Here is a 7,132-nt window from a genome sequence, read left to right as displayed (position 1 = left end):
TGAGATGTGAGTATTCAATGGGGATTTCTCCTAGGAAAATGGGTTTAGAATAGCAATATTTACGGTATGGTCTCCTATTGTCCTCAGTGATGGTAAATGTCCGCATCTTTGGACAGTTAGCAGATGACTATAATAAACAGCAAAGTCTCATTAGCTGCTGAAATCGTATAAAAAGAGTAGGACATTATGCAGGATTTAGGTGTGTTTGTGTGTAAAATTCCATACAATTTTGGCACCTCTATGACCTATATAGATCTGTTCCCTTGGGCAGGGAATGGGAGAACTGCCATTTAAAATGGCCAGTGTTATAAATTAAAACTGTCTACTCCCATTAGGTGTTGTCTGCTGTGCTCAGAAGCCCAGCTGAGTGGGTTGGAGACAACATTTGTGACAAAGCGCATCTGCCCAGTGAGGCCCCAGCTGATGGCTCTGCCAATAACCGGAGCCTAATTAATTCTGCTGAACCGTTAGGTGCCTCTTCATTTGCATTAAATTGAAATTAGGCTCTGAGAGGAATGCTGAGCTTTGCAAAGCAGAGTGCATCGTGAGGTATATAGGATGGAGGAAGCAAGATGAATAATTTGCTTATTTGTCTTTGTTGAAAACCTTAAGGAGGGAAAACATGCATCAAACAGTCTAAGGTGTTTATTGTTACTTCATGGATGGTGGTGGTAGATAGAGGGGACTGAGCTTCTCCTCAGGGAGAATGAATGAGGATGGATAGCAGCCTTCACAGCTATCGTTCTTATTTCCATTTATAGACCACTTTGGTGTCCCAAGATCTTGAAGTGGTTTATGTACAATTCACTTCCCCCCATCTTCCAGCAGCTGGAAGCACAGGAATATAGAAAAATTACCTCAGACCACTGGTCTACCCACCCCACACTTTCCACAAGGACTGGCAGCGTCATTCCACAGTTTCAAACAAGGGACTCTCCCAGCCCTACCTGGAAGTTCCACGGATTGAACCCAGGACATTCTGCAAGCAAAGTGGACACACTTTCTCTGAACTGTGGCCCATGGGTCATAGGGGGTATATGGGGATTTAGGGGGTGGGCAGATGGAGGACACGTTGTCCTCCTTCTGGGGTAGTTTGTCCACTTTTGGTCTCCACCCCATTCTCACCTCTCACCTGTGGCTCCTGGAAGCTGTCAGCATGTAACAGCAGCCACACCCCAGGAACAGCTTCGACTGGCCATTTAAATGAAGTGAGGGTAGTCAGTGGGTCTCAAACCCTCAATGATCTAGGGACAAGCTCTGGTGGATTGAGCGGACAAGACCAATAGTGGGCCCAAAGGTCAAGAAGGTGGTTTCTGCATATACTGTAGAGGGAAGTGAGGGGAAGATGGGGCTCATCAACATGGGGATGTAACCCATCTAGGAGAAGGAAATCTCTGATCCTAAACATCCACTGCCTTGCGGGATATATTCAAGAGAAAGAAAGGCTAAGGAGTAAACCACACACAAATCCTTAAGGCAGTTGGGTGGTGCCCTGTACGCCTCCTCCCAGCAACTCCTGCAGCCAAGCTGGTGCCAAATGTACTTGCTCTGTTTTCTTTCAGACCACATCAGCAAGGCCAAGAGGGGGGTTGTGTTGTCTGGGCAGACCAGGACCTCCATACACCTTGCCCAGACTTTTGCCCTGGGAAGGTCACTTTGGTGCTGCTAACACAGAGGTTTGATTTCACACACACACCCCCCCCCCGGGAGGTGCACTCCATTGTCTCTTGAGACAAACAGATGCCAACTAGTACAAGAAAACATCTAGAGTGCCATATTTTGCCTCGCCTACTCAGACTGGCAGCATCTCTCCAAGGTGTGAGGCTGAGAGAGCTCTTTTGCTCCCGAATATCCTTTTAACTGGATAAGCTAGAGACCGAACCTGACATTTTCTGCATGCAAAACATGCACTCTGCCACTGAGCTGTGGTCTCTCCTATAATTCTGGCAAGCAACCTGAAATGTTAGCAACTTTCCGTTCTGTTGTTTGAGCCGGCAGTCAGAAAACAGAGTAGGCTCACTTCTTTTCTGGTCAGGTGTTGGGAAAGGCTCAGACCCTAACTCAGCAGAAGCAGTCGTAAAATATATCAGGAGTTCTCCAGTGGAAAGGGACATAATTTCAAGAGTGGCAGCTCTGTGTGTCGTGCTGCTGCCAATCTCAAGGAGGAATGGCAGGCGGAAGATGCTGAGCAGCTCCCATCAATCCATCCACCTCAGAGGAAACGATGGTGCTCCTCCAGCCAGAGGAAGAATAATGAAAAACACACTTGCTACTGCAGGTGGGGGAGAAATTCAATTTGGTGCACAGTTAAAAGCAAACTCACCTAATTCTCAATTTCCAAAACAATCTGAGAACCGAAACGCAATCCTCCTTTGAAAATTGTAGTCCTCTGAATTTTGCAGTGCAAATTCCCAGCCAAGTAATGCGCTAAATGCACGAGAGTAAAACGCACGTGAAAAGGCAGGTGTTAGCATAAGCTGCTCTCCGTCTTGCTGTCGCTGCCTGTCCACCTGCCCCCTCAAAGGAAGGGAGTACCAGCAAGGATGAAGAGGGAAAGCAGTAGCATCCACTCATCCTGAAGTCTGTTTATTTTATTTATTTAAGACACCCCCTCGTGGCCTTTCCAAATATAAATATTTCCCCAAAGTGGCCTACAAATATAAAAGGAGAACTTTTAAAAACAAACACCAACATTCGCAATTCATATGATTAAACAGAAGGAGCAGCACAGCCATCTGCTCTCAGCTGAGCAACCCCATTATAAAATCCTAACTCGCAGCCTTTGGAAAGCAACGCATGTTTAAAAAGAAAAAGAACAATCCACTCCTAATTAAAGCAGCCTGAAAGAAAAACATCTTCAGGGCCTTCTTGAAAGGAAACGGAGAGGGAGCCAATTGCAGCTCTTGGGCAGGAGTGGACAGCATTGTGGGGAAGCAGCACTCGCCTGACCTCACCCCCAACAGCTGAGACACTGCTGTGTGCCAGGAGAAAAGGTGGCCAGGCGGCAGGGAGGTTGGTGCAGTGTGAACACACCAGCGGAGCCCTTCCTGTGCTGCTGTCGCTGTGCTTGCACCACACCGGAGGGAGGCAGCACGAGAAGGGCCTTTTCTGCAGTGGCTCCCCATTTGTGGGATGCTCTCTCTGGGAAGACTCACCTGGTGCCTTCACTACATCTCTTTGGGCACCAGGCGAACATGTTCCTCTTCAACCAGGCTGTTATGTACTGAGTTGAATAGGATCCAAAATGCAGCAGTCTGATTGGTCCACAGGAGCCACCCAATCCAGCTCCAGGTGGAAGTGAATCCGCAACCTAATTGGCCTATAGGAGAATCCCAGAATTAGCCAATCATGTGGGGCCCATTGTGTAAATAATGTATATAAAGCAGACATTCTGGGGGAACTTCCATTCCTCCTCACCACTATGAGCTGAATAAAGAGCATGAAATCCACTCTCCACTCTGAGTATATTCCACAGGCCTTTAACTGATTATGGCCTTTTAAACTGTGTTATGTATATTTGCATTTTTATACCGTAAACCACCCAGTGATCCTCGGATGAAGGGCAGCATGTAGTAAATTTAATAAATGATGAATGGCAGCAGCCTCCCCCCCTGTCCTTCTACTTCCCTGTAAGCAGCAGTGGCTGAACTGCGAGGTCAGGGGAGCACCACCTCCCCAACACACTGTCTGCTACTGCTCTTGTTGCGAGGGAGTTTCATCAAGCTGGGGCCACTACCCAAAAGTTCCTGTCTCTTGTGCATTTAACCACCCGTACTGGTTCAGTGCTCAGACAATTTCATACTGCAGACATGTTCAAATGGGTATAGTCCAGGGGTTGCCAAGGTCTTAGTAAACAAAAACAAAAAACAACCCTCAGAAATCCACAGTGCACAAGAGACTCCTGTTCCTGCTCACTTCCAGTTTGCACTGACTTGGCCTTTCCTCCATGGAACACACACTCTTAAACTTGCTCACATTTCATTGGATGCCGGAATTAGACACCCACACTCCATTCCGTTTGGAGTAGGGAAGAGGTGCAGTAAGGCAGCAGTGACTGGTATAGGTGCCTTTTCTTCTCCATTGATGAGGAGGGGGCTGAGTGGGAGCATGACCACCATTTGGTGGTCCTTTCTCCTTTTCTGCTCTTTAACATACGACAACCACCAGAGGCGGTTTTAGTGTAGCGTGACTTGTGCAGCTGCGCTGGGTGCCGCAACAATGCTGTAGAACGGAGTGCAAGAAGCAGGAGACAATGAATTTTAGTGCTGCACAAGACACTGCTGAAATTTAGAGAACCCCAAGTCCGCCACTGCAACCCTAAAATAGCCATTCTGCGCCGTGCACATGACTTTGGCCACTGGGGCCAAAAGGTTGCTGGTGTAGCTTCCCTTTAGATAATAACGTGAACCCAAACCACTAATGGCTTTAGAGGTCAGTACCAGCGCTTTGAATCGGGCTTGGAAACACCCAGGAAGTTGCCTTCTCCCTTTGGGCAGCTCTTTGGATTGGGCCCAGGAGAGAAAGGACAGTATCCGTGCAGCAGAAGTGAGGAAAAAGTGGTCCCCCTCAGGACACCCCAGTCCTGTGACTGCGGTCTGTTTCAGCTCTTTTTTATGTTGGATTTTAGATCAGTTTCACCTGCCCTGAGACTTTCTCAGGGCAGGTAACGAATTCTATCATTGTCATCATGACCAAGCGCTCCCCCAAACCTGGAGTATCCAACTGCAGTTTTACAGCCCTCTGCATGCTGAACATAATCAATCACCAACTCTCGGTGTCACCTTTACTTTCCACTCTTCTTGGTGCTCAGTTAACATATTCATCCTCAAACGGCTGGCTTACTAGTGTGCACATACTGCAATGGTAAAGAGAGAAATCAATGTCTCCCCAGAGGCCTCGCACGTACTCTTAAGACTTCAAGAGCATTTGTTTCATTGTGATGTCATGTGACACAAGAGCATCTCATTATGTAACCACAATTGACTACCATTCACTTAAGTTCCCATCCTTTAATTATACATTGCTGTTGCTTGCAGTCTGATTCTCTAGAGAGAGGGAGCCAGAGCAAAACTGAATGCTCCTTCGGAAGCTGTTAAGTATATACCAGAAATGTGCCTTCTGCAAGCATAAGGCTGGCCATTTGCTATACCTTCCCATCAGCTTTGCTTGCATTTCTGCCTCTGACTTGGAAATTACCATCATGAGGAACAGTTTATGTTGTAAGCAAACAAATAACCCTTTTGGCAGATTTCAAACGCAACATTTAAGACCATGTTATTCGCCGCAGCTCATTTGAAATGATGTTGGGAGATACGCTTTCTTTTAGCCGACGTGGTACCTAAAAGGATTTAGCTAAGAAGCAAAACTAAGAGATCAAACCTCTCCATTCTTAAGGAAATCATCCCTGAGTGCTCACTGGAAGGACAGATCGTGAAGCTGAGGCTCCAATACTTTGGCTACCTCATGAGAAGAGAAGACTCCCTGGAAAAGACCCTGATGTTGGGAAAGATGGAGGGCACAAGGAGAAGGGGACAACAGAGGACGAGATGGTTGGATAGTGTTCTCGAAGCTACCAGCATGAGTTTGACCAAAGTGTGGGAGGCAGTGGAAGACAGGAGTGCCTGGCATGCTCTGGTCCATGGGGTCACGAAGAGTCGGACACGACTAAACGACTAAACAACAACAACAAGAAGCAAAACAAAGTTCTGGTGCCTACTATAGTGCCAAGATGCAAAAGAAGAAAAGGCTATTGCACATTTAATTATTGTGCAGAAAAGAAAATGTCTCTTCTACACAACTAAAGATACAGGAGCCTTGTCCTCTTTTGCATCAGTCTGCACAATATGATTGATGATGAAATATGATAAACAAAACTTCTGGGTTGCTTGGGACTGTCTATCTATCTATCTATATCATCTATCTATCTATCATCTAAGCATTGTGGAAAACTGGAAGCATTGTGTGTTGCTAGCAGAGTTGAGGCAGACTCTGACTTTTCCAAGTGCTTTATTACAACTTACTCCTAAACAAGGCTGTCACCTCTTCATGACATCACCCAGCTCTGCTCTACTACACACAGAGGCACAATTTGATCTGCTTTACATACTATGCCCTTTTAAAATGTGTTTTTTTGTTTGGGGGGGTGGCTAGTGGGTTGTTGTTTTTATTTTTATTATGTATTTTGTGGTTCTATATTTTTATTTTATTCTGTGAACTGCCCTGAGACCTCCGGGTATAGGACAGAAGAAGAAGAAGAGGAAGAGGAAGAGGAAGAGGAGGAAGAAGAAGAAGAAGAAGAAGAAGAAGAAGAAGAAGAAGAAGAAGAAGAAGAAGAAGAAGAATCTTCTGGTATTTGCACAGAGACTCTTTTAAACAACAACACAACACACAATGACAAGTGACCTTCTTTAAAGATAACATTGAGAGAGACTGCATACATTCTGCCCCGGCAGGGATTTCTGCCTCAAGCATACAAATATAGTAGGGCATTTGATTTCTTTAATACATCATTCCTAGTAACTGCTGTTTAATTTTTAATAGCAGATAGGAAATGAGCCTGAGAACCTGAGAACTTAAGAGAGAAGTCTGTCTTGGTGCATGACCCCTTTCTTAGGTGGACTAGGCTTAGAAAGAGACTGGGCCAAGGTTGCCCAGTGAAGTCTGCCTACACCCCCCCCCCGGCTCTCTCACTATTCTATGATACTAATAAAATGGGTACCGTACCATGGCTTATATTGTACGTAATTCAGGAGAGTTATAAACCACTTAATCAAAGAGTTCACTAACTGCTTAATCAACCACTTACAGCACTTAAAGCACTTAATCAGAGAGCTCGCGAACAAATAAAACTACAGATAAAAAACACAGCTACAATCCACAAAACAATTAAAACCAAATCTACTGAAAACCATCAACATTAAACACGCAGATAAGATCAGCAAAACTTTCCTTCCTTTGGAAAAACGAGGAACTGAAATGGGCAGATTTGCCCATCCTTACTCAGAAGTCCTGTTGAGTACGGTAGGGCTTATTATCAGGTGAATAAGCTTGAGACCAAGCCAAACTTAATAGAGCTGTTTCATTTCCTTCCTTTGCAAAGCAACTTTAAAAAAAAAATCCCATTACAACTTGA

General features: G+C 45.5%; 1 long non-coding RNA gene across 1 annotated transcript; it reads right to left on the bottom strand.

Moving 5' to 3' along the window:
• Positions 1 to 741: 741 nt before the first annotated feature.
• Positions 742 to 4,894, bottom strand: LOC308475473. The gene is made up of 3 exons (XR_013985236.1): positions 4,782 to 4,894; positions 2,324 to 2,427; positions 742 to 828 (listed from the first exon to the last, which is right to left on the bottom strand). It is a non-coding gene; the product is annotated as an uncharacterized lncRNA (long non-coding RNA).
• Positions 4,895 to 7,132: the final 2,238 nt, after the last annotated feature.

This window comes from Podarcis pityusensis, assembly GCF_964106645.2.
Source record: "Podarcis pityusensis genome assembly, chromosome: 4".
In the NCBI taxonomy this organism is placed as follows: Eukaryota; Metazoa; Chordata; class Lepidosauria; order Squamata; family Lacertidae; genus Podarcis; species Podarcis pityusensis.
Note: the sequence above shows the minus strand (reverse complement) of the source record. Positions and strands in the feature narration are given on the sequence as shown.